Here is a 24,019-nt window from a genome sequence, read left to right on the forward strand (position 1 = left end):
AATAATCAAAATGAGTCAGTCAGATCCTAAGATTTGATAGTGATGTGTATCCATTAAGTTGCTTGAGATGCACAGGAAGATATAAAGTCTTTCAAATCCATTAAGGATTTAATAATCACATCCCAGGCATCACTGGTTACTGAACAATGATTTTACAGTCCAACAGTTGCCTAAAAACTGTCACCATTAAATGAATTTGATCATTTCATGGGAATACGATACTTAAAAGGAGCAAGGGACAATTCAGAGATGGGATGTTAACAGCTATGCAATAATACCTGCCCTCTGAATCCACACCTAATTTAAAACACTTCTTGATCCATATTACAATGCCTGCACTGTTTCTAGAACACCCATCAGAACTGATATACTTAATCTATTTTCTATGCAAATTTGTCAATTGTTTTGGAAGGCTATGTTTCTTGCATCCTCATAATTTGTGAAGGGCCGTTGTCTAAAATGTGTAAAATGTTTATTATTATTAACTTTTATAGCCCCTTCATATTCCATAAAGAGAGATCTGATGTTGTCAATTTTCATTCATTCCTCAACTAATGGGACAGGATCCAACCCTTGGATTCAACTTGGCCACAATACTTGCTCATGGCCTCCAACAAACTCTTGAGCTCCTTCTCTGCCTATAATGCACCATTCCTAACATATCTCAGATCTCATTTGCTGCTTTAGTGTTTAGAAGTGGTCACTTTCAGCTCTTGAGTCTTTAGTGGGAGATGTCAGTTTTTCATATTTTCTTTCTAAAACTTCTCCAAGGAACTATTGCTTTAATCTTTGTTTTTCATAATAAGTTGTTTCTTTTGTTCTCTTTCTTACACTTTGAGTGTAAAACTTTTCTACCATCGTTGGTAGGCTCAGCTGCTTTCCTTTACCCTTTTTACATGTAGTGTAATCTCTATAATTACCACTGTTGGTATTTTCTCTTTATCTACAACTTTTGTGTAGTTCTTAAATAACATTGCTGGTATTTTCCTTTTCCTTTCTGTTTATTAAAAAAGCTTACTTTAACTCTTCTCTTTTAATTAGAAAAATGTCTGAGAAAGGTCCAGCAGGTTTTAAAAAATGTGACAAGTGTGGCCACAAGTTGCCTTTGTTTGATGCCCACAATCTTTGTGTGCATTGTTTAGGACCAGACACTTACAACAGGACTGTAGTATTTGTCATGGATTCACTACCCCCCCCCCTCGCCCGAGCTCTAGAAGACAGGAAAAATAAGCTGATTTTAAAAGGATTACTGCCATTTTTCTAAAGCCATTGCTGGGGTTCAATCCTCCAAACACTAGGTTAGAGAACCTAATAAGAGTTCTAAATCTTCTGACTCTCCAGCATCTTTTTCATTGGAGCCTTATGATTTGATCCTCAACAGATCCAGTTAAGCCTCTGTCAGATCCTACAACCTGGGATACAAAACCCTTGCCTAGGACATCTTACTCTCTTAGCCTGAATCCAGTCCCATCCAGAGTGCCTGCTTCCTTTTTAGAGAGGCACCCAAATCACCATCCTTGGTATCTTCTCATTCATCCAGGAGTCTCACAGAAGCAGATGTGGATAGAATGATGAGGAAATTCTTCATGGAGCAATTTCATAGAAGAGTTCTCATAGTTAGTACCCCTTTGGGTCAGGAAGTCTGATCATCTACTACTCCACTGATTACAGCTCAACCTCTAATCCAACCTGTGGTTTTAGAGTCCTCACATCCATGTGTTCTGCTTCCTTCTGGTTCGAATTTTGAGGAGAGCACCATCTTCAGATCCAAATACTGTTCTGATTCCACCAGCTCCAACATCCTCAGAACTGGATGACTCTCAGAGCTGAAACATCCATGTCAGATCCAGGAGGATGGAGTTGACTCCAAGGTATTCAGAGCCTTATCTTCCTCTCAGAACTTCAGCACTGGACAGCTCGGCTCCAACTTCTGCCTTGGGTGGATTGTTCTTGAGTGGGATGGAGGAAAGCAACCAGCCAGAAACTCACTTTCATGGCTCCATTGTCTTCCTTCTCCAGGAATAATCTGCTTTTGAGGTTGTAAAGAGTGTGTTGTTTGCTATTGCAGGTCAGATAGGTCCTTCCCCCTTGGATCCACCCCAAACTTCTCAGATGACTTTGCATCATGATCCTCAACATTCTACCACCCAAGGACAGCCATCCCAAAGCTTCCAGACTGCCAAACAGGGTATCTTAGTCTCTTCTGATACTTCACTGAACCACCCCACAGAGGAAGTCCCTAGGAAAAGGAAGTACAAAAGAAGAGACTTTAACTCTCCACAAGAGACAGTCACTGAGGATACTGATTATGATGAAGGAAAGGGGTACTCAAAATCACCAACTAATGATGTCTCATTTGGAGAAATTCTTGAGATCCTTAAGCAGAAGAGTGTCTTGTCTTCCCAAGACCCTTCTCCTGAGGGGATTGGTATTTCTGGAAGCCTTTGGGACCAGCCGGTCTACCTTCCGGGTTACTATACCCACATATAAACTCATTGATTTGATTTCTAGGTGAGCGTGGAAGGAAGCTGATATGATTGACCCAATCCCCAAAAGACCAAATCAGATTCTGGCTTTACCAGTAGGCAGGGAATATTGGAGTAAAGGGATGCCGGTAGATGCCATGGTCATGGCAGCGGCTACTAAAAACAAAACTTGCGGAACAAAGCTCCACTGTCCATCTCCCTAATAGATAGTCTAGGATAATAGACAAATTTGGATAGCATGTTTATGATTCAGCAACTTTTGCACTCAGATCACTGAAATAGTTGACAGATTTTACAAGGCTTCAAAGAGATTCAATTAAAGAGCTACTGAAATCTCTTTCTGGAACTGAAACTGCTAAGGCTTAATCTTCAGTAGTCCCTCAGTTGGCTACCCTTCACACTATATCTAATTCGTCCATGAGGCTTATCTTGGATGCTGCAGAAGGCACCTCAAGGGCTGGGAGTTCAGGCATTTCCATCAGGAGCCAAGCCTGGTTGTGCTTGTGTGATTTTGCGGAGCCCTTCAAGTCATCGTTTCTCAATGCTCCCTTTGACAGCACTTCTTTATTTGGCCCCACAGTAAAGGACACACTGTCCAGGTGTAAGAAAGATGGAAAGACCCTCTATGCAGTGAGCATGTGTTTTCTGACCCTTCTAAGAACAATTTCCAGGAGTCAAAGGGAAGGTTGAAAAATGTGGTTCAGAAAATGTCAGTGTCCTTTCCAGGACATATGTGGATGTAGTTCCCCAGAGCCAGAGGAGGGACGCAATAATAATACCAGAGAAGGCCTGAAAAACTGGGGGTCTAGAGATTTCCTTTCTGATAGACCCCTTCAGCACTCCTGAATGGTGGCCCAATTTCATACCTCTGGAGGCAGTTGGAGGTCACTTATCTCTGCACCCGAAAGCCTGGCTAAATATAGCAAAAAACAGTTGGATGCAGAGAATTATTTCCAGAGGTTATATAACTCCATTTTCCCTACCTCCTCCATTATAAAAAAATTCCCATTGTTCCACCCAGTCAGAGGAAAGCAGCAGCACTTGAAATGAAAAGGCTGCTAGAAAAAAAGAGTCCTCCAAGAGGTCCCACCAGACTTAATAGAATCCAGAACTTTCTCAAGATTCTTTTTATTGCCAAAGAAAACAGGGGTCTGGAGACCACCTTTGGATGTCAATGTAGTGAACCATTCAGTTTGACACACAAAGTTCTGGATGGTCATGGTTAAGTCCATTCTGCCCTTTCTGGGCAAGGATGACTGGATGTGCTCAATAGATCTTCAGGATGTGTACTGTCACAAAAAGATGAACAGACAATCCAAAAGGTACTTGTGCTTCTGGCTGAAAACCAGTCACTATCAGTTTAGAGCACTGCACTTTGGCCTCAACACAGCCCCCAGGGTGTTCACCAAATGCATGTTAGTGGTTGCAGCTCACTTGAGACTGCAAGGATTCCAGTTGTTTCCATATTTAGATGGCTGGTTTATTACCTCCTCAACCAGTTATCGGCTGATAGAAGCTTGGGATCACGTATCACAGACTTGTTCACATCTTGGAATAACCAAAAATTACAACAAAAATCATTTGCAACCAACTCAGACATTAGAATACATAGGTGCAGTGTTCAACACAGTATCTATAGTAGATTCTCTTTCTCTATTGAGAGTGCAAACAATAAGGATGCAGGTCTTGAAAACAATTTGCAGTACGAGAATTTCAGTTTGTTTGATTCTGTAAGCCGTGGGATCAATGTCAGAGGCACTAATTTTAGACTCTTTAGCACACTTCCACAAGATAATTTTACAATGGATGCTAGCAACGCAATGGTCAATGCTTTCTCAGTTCATATCTGCCAAGATAAGATAAGAATAACCCAGGTATGCAAACAATACCATTCCTACATGCATACATAAATACAAATATTTCAAGAATGGGCATAAATGCCCCCCTAGCTTGCCAATATATCAAAACACTTGTTCCCATAATAAGTATCCATGCTATTCTTAAAAATATCTCAACTAGTACTTGCTTTAATGTAATTTGGTAGTCTGTTTCATGCATCATCTACTCAGTCAGAGAACCAATTAGTACACTTCTCATTCCCATAGAATCTTCTAGATAGATTGGCTGATGATAACCCCAAATATTCCCAGAGGTAGTTGTCCCTAAATGCCCTACATTCCTGAATAAGTTTCCTTCTTAGATATCTATAAGTGACACTGTACAAGTTCAGATATTTTAGTATTTCATAATAACTTAGATTTTCACAACCATGGATGCCATTGGTACATTTCCACTGTACTCTTTCTAGTTTACTCATATTTGTCTTCTAATACGGTTTCCATATTGTTCTTCCATACTCAAGTTTGGGTCTAATGTAACTAACAAATAATGACTTCATTATTTTTAATTTCCTAGACTTTATAAATCTTTTTATACAACCTATTGTTCTATAACTATCATTAACCAATTGGTTGATATAATTAGAAAAATTCATAGCTGAATCTACCCATATACCCAGATCCTTAAATGAGTTGACAGTTTCAATCACTATGTGCTGTATTAAATATGCACCTTTCACTTTATGTCTCCCAAATCTCATATGCTTAGTTTTTGATGTATTTATCAACATATTATTCTCCTGTGCCCAAATGGTCAATTTAGTCAAGTTATTTTGCAGACGTGCCTACTCTGTAACACTTGTAATCAGTTTCCCAATTTCATGTCATCTGCCTATAGACTGTAGACCACCTCAGATGAAAAAGTTAGTTCTGAAAGATACAATCTAAACAAGTATGGTCCTAGGACAGAGCCCTGTGAGACACCCTGACTGTAACCAGGGATTTCACCTGTCCAGTTGCTGTATGATACTTGCCATGTCCTATTTGTAAGCCATGCAGCTATCCATCTTATCAAGAGTACATCAGTACCTAGCTGTACTAATTTATTGATTGGTGTTTTGTATATGACCCTATCAAATGCTGACGTTAAGTCTATATAAATTACAGCACAACACAATTTTTCATTCATAGCTGTTATTATATTGTTATAGAACATCATGTTACAGGTGGTAAGAGATCTATTTTCAAAATATGTATGCTGATATATGTTTTCTAGTCCCGGCCTATCCAGTTCTGACAATAACTTATCCACTATTACTTTCTTCATTAATTTTCCACAACATGAGAGTAGACTTAAGGGTCTATATGATTCTGTCTTTGTCTTACTCCCCTTTTCCTTAAAGACAGGTTTAATAAGTGCATGTCTCCAGTCTTGAGAAATCTCCCCATATTTGTATGACCTAGTGAATAATAGATATAATGGTAGTATAAGTTTTTGCTGAAGTGTTCTCAGGTCATTGTTACTAATTCCTTCTCCTCCATGCACTTTGTTTGGATCCAGTTTGCGCAGCTCTTTTTCAATATAATCTAATTTGATCCCAGTATCTGGGTTACCTAGATGTCACTAGGGCAACTTATCAACCCTTTTGTGGAGTCAAACTGCTTTGCATAAGATTTTGTTAATATACCTATAATCTGTTGTGTTCGAGAATACATTTTAAAATCTGCACAGAGTTTATCAATTTGTACGTCTTTACTCCTTCCACATCTTATGTATCTATAAAATGTTTTCCTATTATGCTCAATATCTTTATATGCATTTTCTCCAAATTTTTCTTGATCTTGTCTCACACTATGTTTAATCTGTTTGTCCAGCTTGTTTATGTCAGTTTTCAAAGTTGTAGTTCAACGTCTCTTCCATTTCTTATATTTTTTCTCTCTAACCTTAATCAGATATCTTGCCTTTATGGAAATATATCCCACTGATGATGTATGCCTAGATCCTGATGTTGAACATTTTTTTTTTATTTTTTGCACTCAACAATTTCTCTTTCAAAGGTTTCCACATTCCATCTGCAGTTTTTCCACTGAACACCTCACTCCAGTTAGTTTTACATAGTGACCATTTTGCTTCTATATAATCTATAATTAACCTTCTGTCCATTGGTTTAGATTTCACTTTGGCAGAATTATCTAGTGACAATTTAACCTTAATAACCCCGTGATCACTGCACATCAAAGGTGATAAAGCTTGACTTGAAGTTACAGTAATTTCTTTGGGAACACAAACAATATCTAGTATGTTCTGACCCCTGGTAGGCTTTTTTCCAATCTGAAGCAGTTGTTGTTCCTGAATATACTCTGTGAGTAATTTCCTTACTAATGTTGTTGAATCAATATTATTCCAGTCTGTTTCTAGTAAATTTAAGTTCCCAGCTAATATTATTCTTCCCTCCTGTGTTTCATGTAATAAATGTATGAATTCCTGTAGGTCATCTGCACCTGACTTTGGTGGTCTATACACTTCAACAATTGTTATATGTTCCAGGGTTGTCTTTATTGTCACAGTTACACAGTCTATAGCATTGGTGTTATCAATGAACATGTAATAATCACAGGTCTCATAGGTATCTTTAATCCCTATCATAACACCTCCACCTGATTTTTTTGTTAGAATGTGTGTTACAGTAAAAGATTTATACCCTGACAGAATTGGTTTCCAGTCATTGTTCTTTAACCATGTTTCACAAGCTATAACAACATCAATCTTGTGAAAATGTAGCACATTTTCCAATAAAACACTTTATTATTAATGCTCCTAGCATTAACAACCATCAGAGATGCATCAAATGTTGCTATCTGTGAACTGTTAGATTTTTGACCTGACAAAAATCCTGCCTAGAGTTTGCCAAATATTGCATAATATCTGCTGCAAAAATTATCTTTCTTATCTTGACAAATGCACACCATCCTGTCTGAACACGTGTGCACAAAACAAGGCTTGGATACTCTACACATTTCTATTTCTTAAAACATGACATTTTTTTCCATGTAGGTATTTACCCAAAAAATCTTTTCATTCACAATGACCTGAGTATCCTTTCTATAGGTGATTTGTGAAAAAATATGTCATAACACCAATACAAGCTATACTATATAGGAGGGCTGTCAGTTTCTGACTAACAGTCAGAGAATCCTTGTGGATGACATCATGTGTACCAATATGAATAAAAATAGATCCATACTTCCTTACATTAAGGTGTTCCAAGGCTTGTTTCCCATCTTCTATTTTTGTTCCTGCCAAGCATAACACTACTCGATGTTCATTATCATCTCTTCAAATATAAGTATCAGTTCCTCTAATAATTGAATCTTCAATTACAAGAATATTTTTGCTGGCCATCTTGAAGAATCTTCAGCTTCTAATGGTGGATGCAGTCACAACAGCTGTTACAAGGTCTTCCTTCCTCGTCCATTCCAAGGCCATAGTGACCAGCATGCTTCCCAGATTGGGTGTGGGGGGGGGTGCATTTTCTGGAGAAGACAGTCCAAGGCACTTGGTACCCCGAACAGGCCAACTTGCACATCAATGTTTTCAAGATAAGAGTGGTGCTTTTGGCATTGCAAGCATTCCAAGACTCTCTCCCTCTTGGGACTATTGTAATCCAGACAGACAATGTCAATAGTTTGATACATTAGCAAACAAGGGGGAACTGGATCTTATCCCCTATGTCAAGAAGCCCAGAGAGTGTGACAATGGGTGATATCTTCCAACTGCTTTCTAATAGCAAGGCACATTCTGGGGAAGTCCAATGTGATAACAGACAACCTCAGTAAATCCGTCTTACTACCTCCTGAGTGGGCTCTCGACAACAAAATGACAGAAATGATTTTCAGTCACTGGGGACAATTGTTGTGATCTTTTCATATCTCCCCAGTCCATATTTGGTCTTCTATTTACTAATCCTCCAACTCCCCTAATTCACAAATTCCTTCAAAAAGCAGTTTGGTTCAAGAGCAAAGTCATCCTCATTTCACCTTACTGGTCTCAACAGATTTGGTATCCTTTCCTTTGGCCTCATCTACTATATCCACCTTAGATTCTGGATCCAATTACTGATGTCCTGTCTCACCTGGCAGATATGGTTCATCCAGATATCTCAAATCTCAAACTAACAGCATGGTTTCTCCAATTTTCTTAGGCAGGCAACCAATGCTCTCTTCCTGTCTGTTCCATACTTTTATTTTCTCATAAATCTTCTACTAGGTAACTCTATGGAAGTAAATGGAAATGTTTTGTTTGTTGGGCATAGCAAAATGAGATAGACCCCTTCTTAGCTCCAATTCAAACTGTTCTAGAATTTCTAGTGAATTTATTTAATGAGGCTGCTATTTCATCAACTATTAAAGTTTAACTTGCAGCAATCTCTAACTTTCATGTGGGATTTCAAAATTCTTCACTGGCTTCCTCTAAATTGTGCAATGCCTTTTTGAAATGTACTCTTCTGTTAAGACTTCCTGTTAAGGACCCCATGCCACCACAGGATTTAAATTTGGTACTGCATGCCTTAATTAATTCTCCATTTGAACCTGCATCAAAATGTCATCTAAACTTTTTGAATTGGAAAACTATCTTTTTGGATGCAATGTTATCTGCTAGAAAAGTTTCAGAGATTCAAGCATTATCTTTTAAGCCCCCATATTTGATTTTTCATAATGAAAGGGATACTTTACGTACCAATGCTTCCTTCATTCCTAAGGTGGTGACAGAATCCAACATCAACCAATTCATTAATTTGCCAATATTCTTTCTAAAATTTACAAATAAAGGAGAATATATCTAGCACTTACTGGATGTTCATAGGCAATTATGTTTCTATCTACACAGAAAAAACATTAGAAAGACATATCAGCTATTTTATTTCCTTTGCACATAATAAATTGGGAAAATTGGTTACAAAGGTAACTCTGGCTACATTGTTGTCAGATTGCTTTCATTTACTTGTAACAAATTGAATCTTCCCTTACAAAAACATTAAAGGCTCATTCAAACAGATCTGTAGCAATGTCTGCTGTATTCCAGTCTAGAGCTCCTATGGACAATATATATATGCAGCTACAACTTGGTCAAGTCCTCATACCATTATCACTTATTACAAACTAGATTTGGTCTTGAAAGAAAGAGCAGCCTTTGTCTCAACTGTGCTTATGAATATCTTTCCTTGGAGTCATCCTAGGAATTTAGGCAGCTGGGGACTCTGTCACATTAGTTTAGGAATGAATGAAAATTGACAACACCAGATAAAAACATTATGTACTTACCATAAAGTTCTAGTTCTATCTGTGTTGTCCATTTTCACTCTTCCTCAACTTCCCACCCACCACCCCCCACCATGTTTCACAGATAACGTCTGGATGAATGAGAAATGTGAAGGACACCTATGTTTTTTGTATTGAACTCTAGTTTTGGCATTTCTCTTACAGTCTTCCTGCCAAGCTGTGAAGAAAATCTGAGAAATGTTAGTGATGGTGAATTATAGGTAGGGAAGGAGCTTGAGAGTTTGTTGGAGGCCACAAGCAAGTATAACAGCCAAGTCAGATTTAAGGATCAGATCCGATCAAACTAATTGAGGAAGAATGAAAATGGACAACACAGATGGAACACTATGGAAAGTACATAATTTATTTTTTCATACAAGACCCAAATGAATAATAGTATTATCAAACTGTGCCCAAAAATGAAAAATGTTTAATAAGTAAGAAGTAACCTTACTGTTGGTTGCTGGATGAGTGCCACCAGAAATCCACAAATAATAAAATAAGTGGCACAAACTAGAGCTATTACATTATCTGTTTTCTCCTCTATTATGTATAAGTAAATAACTTCAGTCTTTGAAACAGCCATACACAAAATACTGATCAATAAATGAGAACAACTAGGTATTGATGTAGTCTTGATGGATAGCTACATGGCTTACAAATAGGACATGGCAAGTCAAATACAACAACTGGACAAGTGAAATTCTAGGTTACAGTCAGGGTGTCCCATAGAGCTCTATCCCTTAGTTACTTAAGTTGTATCTTTCGCATCTATCTTTTTAATCTGAGGGATTCTACAGTCTGTATTCGGTTGACTTGAATACGGGTGAACCGATTACATGTGTTACAGATAGGACATGTCTGAAAAAGAAAAGTGATTACCTGGGCACAGGAGAATAATATGCCAATAAATACATGAAAAACTAAGCATATGATATTTGGGAGCTATAAATTGAAAGGTGGATATTTAATACAGCACACAGCAATAGAAACAGTAGATTCATTTACTGACTTGTGTATAAGGGTAGATCCAGCTTTGAGTTTTTCTAATTATATCAACCAATTGCTAAATGATAGTTATAGAACTATAATTTGTATTCAAAAGACTTATAGAGTCTAGGAAATCAGAAATGATGAAATCATTCTTTGTAAGTTGCATTATTTCTAAACTAGAATGTTGTGTCTTTCGGCTTTTCCCGGTTAGGGGTCACCACAGCGGAACTCTGGTTCACTAATGATTGGCAGTAGATTTTTACATGACGAGTTGCCAGCTCTGATGCACAACCTTCAACGAAGGTACGCCCATTCATGCATGTCTCCACACAGAAGACGCTCTAGCTGAGAATCAAACAGGACAACGTCTTACTGTGAGGCGACAATGCTACTGCAGCACCATCACTGCAGTTACAGAATAATAACATGGAAACCTTATAAAAAAAAAAAAAAAAAACAACCATGAGTAAATTGGAAAGAGTTCAGCGGAAGTATACCAAGGGCATCCATGGATGTGAAAATTTAAGTTATTATGAAAGAGTAAAATATCTGAACTTATGCAGATACTCATATATATTTAAGATGAGACCTATTTCAGGTGTATAGGGCATTTAAGCAGAACTACCTCTAGGGTGTTTGGGGTTATCAAAAAGTAGTATAGAATCATCAGACAATGTATGTAGAAGACAGTGTCAAAATGGAGAGATGAGGGTATGAATGGAGACATGATAAATCAGCAAGCAAAGGAGAGTAGTATTGTTTGAACAGAGTTCATCCTCAACTCCTGATGCATACCATCATGAGATGTACTCAGTTTTTCACAAAATCTCACCAAGACAACACTGATATATAGACTGTATTTCATATAGCTTATATCATGGACAGAAGTGGGTAAAAAAATAAAAAAGACAGCTGGGTTTACAAGACCCAGGATAAAAAATTGTCCAATCCTGGTAGGTGCACTGATGCCAGGAATCGGAAAAAATTACAGTGTAGTATCCTAAAGACACAGAAAAATTCCTACAATAGGGCTAGGCCAGGCCTGCAGAAGGAAGCAGTAGTCCACAAAAATCACAAAAACTGACCAAAAAAGAGCCATATATATGATAGAGTGGACTACTGAAGATAAGAAAAAACTTGTGTATTGTTACTATTATGCAAGAAGCCCAGAATTTCCAGACAGAAGATATGCAAAAAGATTAAGAGAGAAATTAAAGAAAAGAAAAATACTTGCACAAGAAAAACTGTCAGAAGCTTCAAATAAAAAAATGCATTAAATAATAGAACAGATTTATGAAAAACATTATATAGATCAAGAAACCTTGGACCATTCGGAGAAAGAAGCAACTGAGAAAGTGCAATATTTATACAAAGGAGAAAGCCAAAATAGTAAATACAAAAAAAAGCAGCCCCAAAGATATTCAAAGAGAAATACAGGCAGAGGCATCCAGATATGAAACATTCCACAATACAAAATTAAGATCACAAAGGGAACATAGAACAGAGGATTAGTAAAATAAAAGTTAAAAATATAGAATATGAAGTTAAGCAATACCTGTAAAGTGAAGGATTTAGTATAGAAAGTATAACACAGGTTATATCACAGCATAATGGAACAATGAGTCCCTCAAGTAAGGAGAAATAGGATGAGCAAGAGACATCTGAAGAAGAAATATGGACATGGGATAGAAAAAGAGATTAAATATGGTGCAATATTTATGCAAAGGAGAATGTGAAACTAATCAATAGAAAAGTAGCACCACCAAAGATATTTGAAGAGAACTACAGGCAAAGACATCTGGATATGGAAAATGTTGCAATACAAAAAATAAGAAAACAAAGAGGAAAAATAGAAAAGAGGATTAGTAATGGAAATGTTAAAGAAATAAAAACTGAGGTTATAGATTACCTGCAAAGTAAAGGATTTTGTGTAAAAAAATCCAACTCTGATAATATCACAACAGGATAGAGCAATGGATCCCTAAATTAAGAAGAAACCAGTGGAGCTGGAAATATGTGTTCAGTTGTCATATGAAGATACTTTAGAGCCTTCCACAGGAAATCAGCAGAAAAGTTTAGTTGGAGTTACATAGCAAGGGAAGGAACAGGAAACTGTGGCAACTCTGATGCAGCCAATGCTGTGGAGTGATAGGCCAGTGAATTCCCATATGAAAGATCAATGGAAGACACAGGATTAAACTGAATAGAATATGGCACAGGAAGATGCTCTGGAACATTCTATAGAATGTCAGCAGGAAATGGAGAACAAAGAATGTACCCTCAGTTTAGAAGAAAATGATCTAATAAAAGAGTTGCTTGATTTAATAGAGATGGTCAGACCTATAAAGATCAATGAAAGAAGTAAACTACAGAAAGTTAATAAAACCCAAAAAGTTAGAAGTTTGATAAAACAAATGAACACAATAATTAGGACTGCTCATGGAGATTCATGTGATAAAACATAAGTAAATAGGATATATTACTGTGCAGCTAAATTAATAACATATAAAGGGGGGATTCAATAAAGCCTACATAGAGTGATTTTTCCATGTAGGCATAGTGGTACAGTGCTTACATGGAAGTAAGCAGTGGTGTGATCCAGTAAACAGAGAAGAGGGGCGTGCACAAGTGTGCAGACACAGAAGTGTCCATGGCATGCAAATCACCTCTTAAGCAGGTGAATTGCATACAAATGTGGGTGCTGGAGCAATTCAGCAAGCAGATAGGCAATTCTGCAGACCCCCGTGTAGGTGTCCAAAGTGTACACAGAAAATTTCCATGTACAAGTAATTAAATGTTGAACAGGGGCTGTAAACGCCCATATAGAAGGTTAAAAATTGCATAGAAGGCACAGATATGTGCAAAACTATGCCCTGTGTGTCCAAAAACTAATGCAGAACAATGTGATGTATTTTTTTTTAATACCTGTATTACTTTTGCATGGTGTGCAGCAGTGCGCAAACATGCCATTATGCAAAAAAATAACTAAATAAATAAATACAAAGTTTAAAAATTAAAAATAAGAAATATTTGAGAATAATGCATTATAGGGATCTGCATGGATTATGTACAATAGTAGATTTCAGTGGTTGCTAAGGAGGCAGGCAATGGAGTAGTGTAGAATCCAGGTTGTGTGCATGGATCTGTATGCAAATGAGCTGGGGTTACTGAATAGCAAAAATGGGCTACTGTGTCCACAGATAAAGTTCTTGTAGCCCCAGAACTGTGTTGGTGTCCAAAGAAGAGCTAGCTGACATCAAAAGACCATATGCCACTATACATTTAAGTGGATTGGAGCTTTGCAATGCCCATTTGTGCTGCGTGACTTTCAGCTAAGCAGGGGGTATGTCCAGTACTGCTAAGTTTTGTTGAGCTGCAGGGCCATGCCTTTTAGCTGGTTTGAGCTGTGCTGAGCATGCACTGAAACCGTGGATAATGATACCCATCAGAAATGCACACACACCTATTGAAGAATGCCATAATGAGGTACACGGGCAATCTAGGATTGTCATAGAGAGTGTGCATTTGAGCTGCTCAAGTCATGGTTCCAGTGCCTCAATATATCTCGAGGAGCCCTGCAGTACTTTCCAGCCTAATGTGCACAGATGTTCATAGTATGTGCCATGCTACACAATATTATCATGTGGAAGCAGCTGTGGCTGGATCAGCACAGGGAAGAGACACACAGTTTCCCACCACTGCCAAGGTCCCCACAGCCACAACCACAGGGAAACTCAGAGAAGAGGCCCCCTGAGGCTGTCCCTGTAGGCAGATGTAGGCATGCCCAGTATGTCCTGGCCATGGCAAAGAGGCAACTCATAGCTCATGCACTGACAACCAAGGGTCCTAGGGACTGAGACCTTAATCCGACTCACATACATAGTAAAACTGATGCCAGCCACACAACACAACCTGTACCTCAGCATGTATTGGCTGTGTACTGCATGCATCAGATAGTCAGAACTGCAACACAGGTATCTCAAATGCTGCAATCACAAGGTAAGTCATTCTCCTTTACAACAAATGTATGGGGTATTACACTATGGTAGCGTATGTATGGACCTGCTGCATGTATGCAAAGAAATAGAGTGGGCTACTGGGCTACTTGCAGAGAACTAACAGCTATGTGGGACAGTAGGTATTCTGTCCAATACTGACTGCCCAATAATATGCAGTAGTCCTCAAGGCAGCAAAACACACTGCAGTATGTAAGGGAACTGCCCTGCCAAACAGTGGGGTCATAGGACAGATGAACGACTGTCAATGCTACAGTCACCTACCCCTAACACATCAGTGTTCCCATACAACTGCTGCAACAGCATGTTTGTATGGATATATCAGGACACCACACAATCCCAGGGCTGTCCAAAACAATCTAGCTCCATATTCTAATTTCCACAATATGCAGAGGTCAAAGTGTTATGTCTGTCTGCTGTTGATAGTGTGAGGAAGTAAGCCTCATGTTCTGATAGCTGATGTGGCTCAGTGGACTAAGTACAGTAGCATGGTTGATGGTATTCATGGTTCGAAGCCAGCTGCATCTACAACTTTTGCATGTGAGGTACTCCTATAGTAGGAGTCCTACACACTGTCAATATGTCCCAATCTGTTATTGCAGGACAGCTGGAAAAAGACAGAGACCATGGAGGGGCAGAGGACCAAACCTACAGACATTATATATGCACTGAGTAGTCTAGAAGGTGGCTAATACAACAGCATGTTGTAACAGATCAGAGTAGCAGCAGGATGTAAAGGCCATCACTTAACTGTGGCAGTACTTACAACAATTCAGTAGGCTCCATTTAGTAGTATAGTATTGGAAAACACAACTGTATGAGTAACAGAGCAGACATATGCTCAGAATTCTGGAAATCCTGCTAAAACATGTACAGTGAGGGGTGTGAAGAATGTCACCCTGTGTGTGGTGTGACATCACATACCCCAATCTCAGCATACCTACAACCACTAACAGCAGGAAATATGGACAAAGCCATGAACAGTGGTGAGACAAAGGCTCAAATACAAATAGAAGGATTAACTATTGACCAGACAAATGCAGAAACTACAGAGAATAACAGGTTGCACAATAGCATGGGTGTCCTGGTGTGTATGGAGTCACTAACTCAAATGTCTGGCATCATTTCCTAACATCAGTCTATAATGATTTGCAATTGCTGTACTGGAAAAGCACAATGCTCTGTAAAATGTACCTTACGTATGATGCAACAATTTTTACAGTCTATTATAATCTGTACAGTCAGTAGGTATGCAGTCATATAATACGTTCAGCAAACATCCGTGGAATCCCTTGGTCAAAATATCAGGGAGGTGCTGGACTGTTGAATCAGGTGCAGCAGACAATTGGCTGCAGCACACAAAACCCTGGATGGGAGTACAGGTAGGTCTGGCTGGGAGTCACCTTGTAAATACTCACAGTCACACTGGGCATACTCCTACACTTAGTTGACACACAGCTACACCTAATTTGACACCTGTGTTAGCTAGATATATATATATATATATATATATATATATATATATATATATATATAGATATAGATATATATGTGTGTGTGTGTGTGTGTAAATATATATGTACATGTGTGCACACCCACACACAGAATGCTAGGGTTATCTGCACCTACACACACAACAGTTGTCTGATGATAACACACCAAGGCCGCATAATGACATAATCCACCCAACACAGAACCTTGTGCCTGTGGAATGTCACCCTGTAGAAAGACAATGGTGATCTGGTGGTGTAATGTGCAAAGGGTTTGATGCAGGACTTGGACACGCCATATTGTCGCTGGCCAATTGTCCACCTAGCAAACTGGAACCAGCCAGACATGGCGATACTGTTAAAGTACACACATAGCAGGGGTATTAACAGGTACCCAGATGCTAGGACAGTAGATACAATAACAGCATAAAGCAGGTTCACTCTACAGTCCACACATGCTGTGTAATACAAGTCCAGTTTATGTAGACCACAAGTACTATTGCAGCAACTGATTGTACAACAGATGTAATTGGTCGCACATGCAATAAGTACTGTGGGCTATAGTGTGTAATACTAGGTAGGTAGGGGGTTTAATCTCACATTAGTCACCTTGTGTGTGTGTAGATATTTCCCTTACAGCAGCACATAAATGTCCAATTGGCCTATGTCTGTGCAAGAGTTAATCATTTTATAGCTCTGTGACAAGCACCCTCCTCAACATTGGCCTGCCTGTCAACACCTGCTGATGTTATCCACCTTACCAGCACTGGTTGACAATCTCAAAGCAGATAAGCTCTATGGCGAATGCATTAAGTATGTAGTGCTGTAGTGTATACTACTAGATAGGTAGGGGTTCTAATCTCATGATAGGAAACTGTGTGTGTGTGTGTGTGTGTGTGTGTGTGTGTGTGTGTGTGTGTGTGTGTGTGTGTGTGTGGGTATGTAAATGTGTCCCCTTGTACCAGTGTACACATGCCTGTCTCTGTGCAAAGGTTGTATAATTTAAAGCCCTGTAACAACCTGCCAGCCTCCCCACCGGCCTCCTTTACAAGGTCTCAATTTCAAATCAGCTAAGCTATGTGGCATATGCAATAACTGCATAGTGCACAAAGGTATACTAATAGATAGGTAGGGGTTCTAATCTCAATAAAGGCAACTCTGAGTGTACAAATATATTCCCATGCAGCATTACACATATGGGTGTCCAATTTGTATGCATTTTACTGCCCTGTCAGTAGCTTCAGGCCCTAAAGAGCCCACATCTACCTAGGCATAAATGCTATCTGCCACCACCTACATTTGTATGTACAGAACACCCAGGTGACATGTATCAAGGGTAGCAGGCCTTGTCACAGGGTATGCATGCATGATCATGCTCACTGCCCCCATTGTCCCTGACACACTGTTCTACAGATATGCACCTACATAACCACGCACATATACAGCTGTACCTTGCTGATGCCATATGTCTGCTGTGCTGCCATGCCATCCTGTGCTGCATTGTTGCTGGCAAGTCTCCATAGCTTAGCCACTCAGACCCCTGGAACAAAAACATGCACAGTTCTGTGAGACACCTGTCAGTCTGTATCACTACTGACAATCTACCATCATGCAACAAAGGTACACAGCATTTGATATGTACTCATGACTCAAGCCAACATACAGCACCTGTCATGGCATAACACTACCACACTTCAAAACTACATGCAATGTATTATAGCCATCCTGTACATCAGACACATATGTGCATGTCCCTAGATTGATGGTATGGATGGCAGGGATGTTGTACAGGTATCATTACATGCACAGGGTGTGGTGTGGAGGTGCCAGAGGCCTAGGCTGTGCCAAACAGTTGACAGCATGTGTGCGAGTCAGGAAGGGATGCTGGCTAGTTGGGACATGGTGAGGTGCTGTATGTGTCTGTTGGTGACCTGCATGTGACAGTGATGTTTGAGTGCATGCATGTATACAATCAAGCCCACTGATAGCCCTACATGTGTGTATATTGGACAGCTGTTGACCATACATGGCAGAGTGGACAGTTCACTTCCTCTGGCCATGAACACAGGAACTGGCTCTGCCAGGAATGGCACTGGCACCACCATGCCCAGGGTCAGATGCGGTGCTAGTAGTTGATGGTGACAGGTATCTGCTGTTCTAATCTCAACCCACACACCCATGGGACCAGCTAGTACCATGTGCCCATGGCCTGCCATGTCATGGTGTGGACAGCACGCTCCCTTCTGTAGTGCTGAAGGTACTGCCACTACTGGAGCGTGAGTGTGCACTGCCACGGGGACTCTCAGCAGATGGTGTTGCTGACCTATGTGCCATTGTCCCATGCCCAACTCTAAGCAGATGTTCCAGCACAGACTATGTGTGGTCAAGGACTGACAATGTCTCACCCCATCGTCTCTCCACTACATCAGTGGAATGATCCATGGCATTACCAATGTGGTGGAGGGAGTCCTGGATGTCAGACTGTGCCACTCCATAATCTTAATCATCCATCTGGTGTTGCATTTGGAATGTGCCTGTGCCTCCATGATGGACTGAAACATGCGGGGAGTGACCTGTGATGTGACACCTGTGACAGGTGGTGGATGGACAGCAGTCCTCCTTTGAGCATCCCTGTCATTCTGCCTGTGTGGGACCTTGCCAGCTCTCTGGCTATGGCCAGTGTCTACACTCACTGGTGACATGGTTGCCACACTCTCTTGTTCAATGTTACCACACTCCGGATGCCTGATATATGTAGCCTCAGGAGACTGGGTATGTGGGGGCATACTGACTGTGTACAGGGACAATGGGGGAGGAAGTGAGATGTCAACCCATGGGGCAGATTCAGCCCCCAACAACCCCACCTGTGCTTCAGTATGGCCACCATCATCATCAGAGTCTGATGAGACAGACTCTAGCCCCCACCTTCACCTGTGAAGAGGAAGACAAAATGAGCACATTACCACTTGCACTATTATGTATGGTAATCCATACACCCACATACAGTTGAGGAGTCACAACTGCATTACATATATCACATCTTATTTCTGACCCCATACACAACACACAAACAGACTACAACATACACAGACAAGACAGGCCCTTATAACATGCACTGCAGCTACATCTGGTTAATATTGCCAGTATTATACACCTGTGCAATAAACAATATGTCAGTGTATCTGATAGACCTACACCTAAAACACAGTGCTCCCGTTTTGAGCATACTATGACAGTTATAGTATCAGTACCTCAGGTATGTACCATCTCCATATTGTTGTTGAGCATTTGCCTCCTGTATAGCAGACTGCTTAGACCTTCTCAACAATAAGTACAAATGTGTTACTCCTCCTGCAAATACACAACTGTGATTACCCATTCAGTGCACTTCAATTAACCCCTCCAAAATAGAACATACAAGTATTGTACTCTGGCTAAGCAAAACAGTTGTGGCTAGGTCACAATGGCAGCCCTTAACATTCTTAGGGTATATATAATCCATAAGACAACAGTATCACACTTACCAGGTACATGACCTTGGACTCTAGCCACACCTGACATACCTATGTTAATGTGAGGGAGAGGTATTGTCAGCAATACCAAATGTGGCATTGTTACAGGGTAATATGTGCATATGCCAACATGTAAGGTAGCTAACATGATACTGCCTACATTGCTGACATTCTGAGTATGTGTGCACAACTGTGCGTTACAACCAAACCCCCCCCCCCCAAAGCAGATAGAGACCTGACACCCATGTACTGGTATTCAGAGGCTGCCATAATGACTGATACAGTATTACAGTGATGAACAACATAGGAATCCTACCTGGATGCTCCTCTGATGTGGATGCTGTGGCACCCACCTCCACGATGTATGGGGTGATGAATGGTTGGGATCTGGTGGATGAACCCAAGTTTTCCAGGAAATCCTCTCTGGCCAAGAGTAATTGTTCTGCTGCAGGCCCTCCACTGGAGGCAGTACAGTCCCTGACAACAGCGGCAGCCCTTTGCTGTGTGGCATTGACCATATCTGTTGCTTAGTGGTGGATCTCCTCATAGGTTTATTTCTGTAGCCTATTTGATTGACTGCTATGGCAAGGTCAGCCCACAGTGCTGCATGGTGGTCTCAACACTGGTGACTCCTGGACAGCAGAATGTTATAATGCAGTCTAAGGCCATCCAGGATAACATTGTTTTCAGCATCTGAAAATGGTGGGTGCCTCCTTCAATACATCCATCGTGAAAGAGATCAAGAGGGGAACACATTACTGGACCAGATACATAGATCTCTACTATGTACAGACCCTGCACAACCAAAATGTCCTGCACTATCCACTGCTACCTCCCACATCATACCCGCAGTCTGTCAACACATTATGTATGTGGCTATCAGCAATATAGTAACAATACTGGTATATCCCTGTGTGCCCTGATACAGTGTGCTGTATGTCACCACACCCATCAATGCCATCTGCTCTGGTGTGTCCCCTATGGGCATAGTCCCATTACTATGTCATACAGCCACTGTCATAAACATAGGTGTGTGTTATTACATGTATATGGGGACATGCCAGTGACACCAGTGTGCCACAATGACAAAAAGCAATGCAAACCTGCTCTAGTATATCTCTGCTGTAGGCATCATACATGTCCAGTACACAGATGTTTGTGGCATGTGTACATGTGCTTAATATATGTGGTCTTGCTGGCACAAATATGTGGATGTCTGGCAAATGGTTGGCCACTAATTGCTGGTTGTTGTCAGCATAAACAAAAACTGGCTGTCACATGCCAGAACCCCCAGAAAAAGCTTATGCTACAGTAATATCTGCTACTCTATTCATAATCTTGGTCTGTATGACCGATATGTACACTCTTTCACTGAGGTTGGTCCTGTGTCCCCCCACTAATAATAGCTATGACCAACATTCCTGCCATAGGGGATTGCCAGGTATGTTAGCCATAGCTGTCAAGCAGTGAGATACGAATGTCGACAAAACAGTGACCTTGCCAGAGTACAACAGGCACAGTCAGGGACACCTTTATAATGTCTGAACTATTCATGTGTGACATTCACAGACTGAGAGGAGCTGAATCACAGTACATCATGGGATATGACAGCTGTGTCCACCCTTACGTACTGACAATATGTGTAACTCACAATCCAGTAGCTTTCATACAGGAGCCAACCATTGTAGGAGGGAGTGAGAGGGCCAGAGCTGTGATTTCATTCACAGCTGGCACAGTGGAGAGGCTTGCCTATAGCTGTTGGACAGCAGAGTATCACCAAAATGTCACTCCTGGAGATGCACTACAGGCCTACTGTTGTAATCCCCAATCCCCATAACTGCACCCTCCCATCTGTGTACCATTATATGAGGACAAGTATGACATACCTGGTAGAGTGACGTAATGTGTATGTGAACAAATCCTCTTGAAAACAGTTTGCTAACTTGTACTCTGTCTTGGTAAAGCAACTTACAGAGCTGTTTCCCATAGGAAGTTGCTTGATTTGTTTAGGTCAGGCTCATTAGTTAATTGCCTATGCAACAATCCATAGCTGAGACCTGCTAATTGCATCCAACACAGCTGGGTTGCACTTTCCTTAGCCAATGACATGGAAGTACAGTGCAATATTTAACACCTTCATGTAGGTCTTGGCCCCTTTCTTAGTCTTTGTGATGGACATTAGTGAGGTGTGGAGACTACAGCATCACAGAGGGTAGGTACAATTACTGTCCACTGTTGAGATTTATGAGGCATGTCCACAGTTTTGCATGCTATGTTTGGCCATTGTCAAATGACATTGTGATTATCTGGCAGTTCAGTGTTAAACACTATGGGTTGAGGTCAGTAAGGAAGAAGGACATGTGAGTGCCAGATGTCATACCTGTCAGAATATGCATGCTGCTGCAGTAGCTGCTAGTCTATGAGATCACTATGTTTGTAGGGGCAAACTGTGAAACATGCCCCTGTTGTTAGACTTTTGCCCCCCCCCCCATTTATGTATGGGTGTTGTCTGGATCCCTTGTTCTAGGAGGTTGTGAAGTATGGAAGGTCTATAGCAGGTAGCTTAACATACAGCTGCTTACGGTGCAGGTTGCAGCTGCTGTTGCAGCCTAGGGCACATGGGAGGAGTGGAAACACTTTGGAGGATAGTGTCAGCTGTTTTGCTACAGAAGAGCCAGAATGAAGGTGCCCATAACAGTCCAGTCAAGGCATGTGCTTAAGGTTCATCTGTTATGTAACAGTGCCAATCAGAGAATAGTAGGCAACATATAGGTAGGCTATATGAATATGTGCAGTGTATCCCTACCTAAAGGCCTTTGACTTGCAAACATGGGTGGCAGTTAATTCAGTGGCAGCAACCTGTTTTGGTTAAAATTACATGACTCTGTCATTATTTGCTCTATTCACAAGAATGCAATTGAAGTACAACACACTGGATTTGAACCCAGGACTGTGGGTGGCAAAATATACTGCATACAAGGCATTTAACAGACTGAGCTACTGAGTCAGTGCTGAATCAGTTGTATTGGGAAGATATATGTGCATGCATGCAATCTGTATCACAGGATTTGCATAAGCGTGTGTTTTATAAAGGGTATGAAGTGTGACTCTTAAATGTCTGTCATAATTTTCTAACCTCAGTCTGGCATGACTTGCCAGTACTTTACCAGACACATATATTTTTGTAAAATCCCTGCCAAACCTAGGGGGCAAAACTGTGAACATTCTGCAGCAATCTGTACAGTTGACAGATATACCTGCTATCACAGGCCTTATGTACATCCATTATTATTCATTTAAATGTCTACTGGTGCAGTGTCAGCATCACAGTCACACTTAAACTCATACTTTCCCATTATATATATTTGCAGTGTATCAGTGGCAATCAGAATATGTTGGAGGAAACACCTGTTTTAACTCAGAGCTGAGTGGCCTAGTGGGCTAAAGCACTATGCTGTAGTTGACAGTGGCTTGGGTTTGAGATGTGGCAGGGGAGATTATTTTGCAGATGTGCCTGACACTGTGAGAAACACACAAGATGATTAAGGCACTTTTAAGCAGTTTTAAGCAGGTTTGCATGCTGCGCCACATCATGGCACTTCACTTAGATCCACAGGTATCATCACATGCACAGGGTGTGGTGTGGGGGTGCCAGAGGCCTAGGCTGTGCCAAAGAGTTGACAGCATGTGTGTGAGTTAGGAAGAGATGCTGGCTAGTTGGGACATGGTGAGGTGCTGTATGTGTCTGTTGGTGACCTGCATGTGACAGTGATGTTTGAATGCATGCATGCACACAATCAAGCCCACTGATAGCCCTACATGCGTGTATGTTGGACAGCTGTTGACCATACATGACAGAGTGGACAGTTCACTTCCTCTGGCCATGAACATGGGAACTGGCTCTGTCAGGATTGGCACTGGCACCACCATTCCCAGGGTCAGATGCGGTGCTAGTAGTTGATGCTGACAGGTGTCTGCTGTTCTAATCTCAACCCACACAGCCATTGGATCAGCTAGGACCATGTGCCCATGGCCTGTCATGTCATGGTGTGGACAGCACACTCCCTTCTGTAGTGCTGAAGGTACTGCCAGTACTGGAGCGTGAGTGTGCATGCCCATGGGGACTATCAGCAGATGGTATTGCTGACCTATGTGCACATGTCCCATGCCCAACTCTAACCAGATGTTCCAGCACAGACTATGTGTGGTCAAGGACTGACAATGTCTCACCCCATCGTCTATCCACTATGTCAGTGGAATGATCCATGGCATTACCAATGTGGTGGAGGGAGTCATGGATGTCAGACTGTGCCACTCCATAATCTTAATCATCCATCTGGTGTTGCATTTGGAATGTGCCTGTGT

Source organism: Protopterus annectens, chromosome 4.part1 (assembly GCF_019279795.1).
Source record: "Protopterus annectens isolate FY-2018-M chromosome 4.part1, PAN1.0, whole genome shotgun sequence".
In the NCBI taxonomy this organism is placed as follows: domain Eukaryota; kingdom Metazoa; phylum Chordata; order Ceratodontiformes; family Protopteridae; genus Protopterus; species Protopterus annectens.